A 3,706-nucleotide genomic window follows, 5' to 3' on the forward strand; every position below is an offset into this window, starting at 1 on the left:
AAGGAAATGCGTAGCGAATAAATTCGAAAATAGAGTTATTAATTCGAAAAAGATTTATATTTCCTAAATAACGAATTCTAACTCTTGAAACAACTTAAAAAAAATTTGAACTTCTAAAAAAAATTGTACTCATTTTTTGAATAATAAATAATAAGAAAAAACATAAAAATTACGAAAGTCACTTTAATTCGAATAAATAATTTGATTTCGAACTTAAATAAGAAATATTATATACTTTCAAACAAGATAAAAGGAAATCGGCCCCCCAAAAAAAAGTACCAATTTTTTTGAACACCATAATACGTAGAAGCTCGATTTTTTAAGAAATTCATTTTAAATAACTAGATAGTTAGGCGCCTAAAAATTTATTAAAGTAAAACCTTAGCTTCTAGATACCACTTTGTAACACCCCGACAATTCCCATTTTCTAAAATAACCCTTTTAAAATATAACGGTAGGGAATTATCAAAGTATTATCGCCTTCTGCAGCGGAAAACATAAAACTAACTTTCAGGTTCATAAATAATCTTATTACATATTAGGTCCAAAACCAATTAACTGAGATAAGGAAATGCGAATAGTACGACAAGTTTCAAATTTAAGTTAACAAATCAAATCACTTAATAAAGCAAATATAACTACAAGCTCCCTAATCCCGATCCCAATGATGCATCATCTTCAAACCTGTAGATGGGCAACGCTTATTGATCCTTAGAGACTGCTCACCAAAGTTGGGTCATCACAGGATCAATAAGGCATAGCCATGATCAACACACACAAACAAAGCACGTAATCAGCAAAGCTGAGTACTACATACTAAAACAATAATAATCCTAACATGATACTATTAACGAACAACCCTAACATGATACTAATGAACATAAACAAGGGCAGACATAACATGATAATTTGACGACCATACTTGACTAGACTAGGCTAGACCTACAACAATAATATTATTTTAGTTGAAATAGACAATGGACCGAGTTGACCGTCCGACAGCCTTCACTAAGGAAGACGAGGTACGGGCGCGACTCCGTAACCTCAGAGACCTGCGATATCGAGGAACATTTGAATAAAAATAGGACACGGTGATCAATCCGGTCCGAGATAAAGGTCATGGGCTACCACCATGAACCCCAACTCCTGTTTGTCCGTCACTTTAGACGTGCACAGTCTAAAGCTATTGCTACTCAGTTTCACTTTACATGATTTACGAATTGAGACTATGTTATGACTCAACAATCACATAAGGCATATAATCCACATTCGTTCACAACTGTTTTTATCTTGGGATTAAGTACGTGATCATAAAGGCATCAATCAAGACTCATTCCAATTTACCCAACATTTCCTTTAACCATGATCAACCCTGTATATGGGTATAAAGTTTCAACTTACTAAACAAGGTCCTCGGCCCTCATAAAGTAGTGAAAAGCTAAAAAGGGAACAACAACCAATCGAACCAAACCAATCATATAGAATAATCTAGTGTTCCCAACCAACATGTTTGTATCAATCATCCATACTAACATGTTACAGTTCTCTTAGTGCAAAATAAGTTCAATAAGTTTGTCCAACAGTATTAAACATGCACATTCCATATAACCAAGTTCATCCATAATATCAACATCACCAAGTTCAACAATAATATCAACATAACCAAGTTCAACAACAAATTCAACATGGTTTCAACAATTAGCACACATTCCAAGCACGCAGGTATGTACGTACCTTGTGTAAACAAAATGCGAGACCACTTTAATAATTCAAAAGTCGTCTACGGAGAATTCTCCACCTAACAACAACCAATATAGACTCATATCAATTCATATTGAATTTTCAGCAACATTAGGGAGCTTCAAACCCTTCCTAAACATAATTAGAACGTTTCCCAATATCGAAACTTGAATATTTAATTTCCTAGCATCATAATTATTATATTAATGATTGAGATTCGTTGAAAACTCCTCAAAATATCATACTTTAGATTTCCAGCAATATAAATTCGTTTAAAAACTTTCCGAAACCAAATTATCATGCTTATAACACAAAAATAATAGTTTTAATAATTCCTACTCATTCCACCATGATTTAAAACCATTAAAATATTAAAACTCATGTTTTAAATGATTCAAATCCTTGTTTCAATGTAATTACATAATCTGAAAATTAAACTATTATTTAAGCATAAAATATAATATGAAAATACTAATAAATCATAAAAAAAATCATAATTTAATTCAAGAAACATAAATCAAATTATTAAAACATAATTAAAACATTAATTAGTTTTAAAGGTTTAGAAATAACCAAAAGAGAGAACGAAGGAAGGCTGGCCGGAGGTGGTTCAGCGGCGCGGCGGCAATGGGAGAGCAAGTCGACGGTGGCGGCAGCCGGCTGGTGGCGCGGCTAACTTGCGTAAGAAACAAGAAGCAGAGAAGAGAGGGGAAGGTCTAGCTTTGCGTGCGTGGAGGAGAAAGGAGGAAGCAAGGTTGGCTGACGGCTGGGCACGGCAACAGCCAGGTCGGCGGCGGTCAGAGCTGGTGGCGGGGAACTCGCGGTGGTGGCTGTCACAGCACAGAAAACAAAACGCACGTAAGGAGGAGAGCAAGAGCACGAAGCAAGAGAGAGAAACACGGGGGAGAGAAGGAGAGTTACCGTGCGGCGACGGAGAAGGACGGCGGTGGAGGGGGCGCAGGCGGTGGTGGCGGCGGCGTGAACAGCAAGCAAGCAATGGAGGTTGAGGGTTGAGTTTTTACGTGAAAGTAAAGGAGGAGGGAAGGGTTTTGGTGGTTTGGATGATTTCACGTTGAATTGAAACAAGGATTGGAGGTTATGGGTTATTTGTTTTGGGCTTTATCAAATTGGGCTAAGATTAGAATTAAGTTTGGTATTTGAATTCAACACCGCTTAGAATTATTTTCTAAATTCAATCGTGCTTTCGTAATTCAAATTCTTTTCAACATGAAATTCTCAAATTATTTTAATTTCATAAATCGTTGAAATATTTAAAACGTATAAAAATAAATAATCGTTAATTACATATTTATTTCTGAAATTCGTAAATTCCATTTAATATAATTAACTATACGTTAAAATATATTAATAATATTTATAATTTTACGGAGGATTACACATTCGTACCGCATGGGCGACGAGCTCCCTTGCTCGTCGTCGCATGCCCGCACTATACAACACCCCTTAAGGGTAACACGTAGCGTCCATTGCTTTGTGCGTGCAAGATTCATAAGCGGATTATTTTAAAATCAAAACTTTTTAATTCAAATTTATAGACAAATTAATAAATCATATTAATTTCTTAAATTTAGGGCGAAAAATCGAAACTTTATTATTCAAATTAATTTCCGATTATCATGGATTCAAATCTAGGTCATAAAAATTTAAAATTTACCAAATTTAACAAATTTTATGGTGGTTTTTAATCATGGATACCTAATTAAATTGTCAATTAATTATGAAAAACAAATCAAATTCTAAATTATTCGAATTTCAACAAATTAATTACAATTACAAATTAGGTTGTATAATAAACAAGCTTAGGCATTTAAATTTGTTAAACTTATACAGTAGGTCAATCAAAAATCCAAGATTTATAAACAAGAATCGCAAATATTTAATTTAACATCTTAAAAATTACAAATTCTGCGTTCGAAAAACTAAAGCCTCCGAAAAGCCATAGTTA

Source organism: Spinacia oleracea, chromosome 5, assembly GCF_020520425.1.
Source record: "Spinacia oleracea cultivar Varoflay chromosome 5, BTI_SOV_V1, whole genome shotgun sequence".
Classification (NCBI taxonomy): domain Eukaryota; kingdom Viridiplantae; phylum Streptophyta; class Magnoliopsida; order Caryophyllales; family Amaranthaceae; genus Spinacia; species Spinacia oleracea.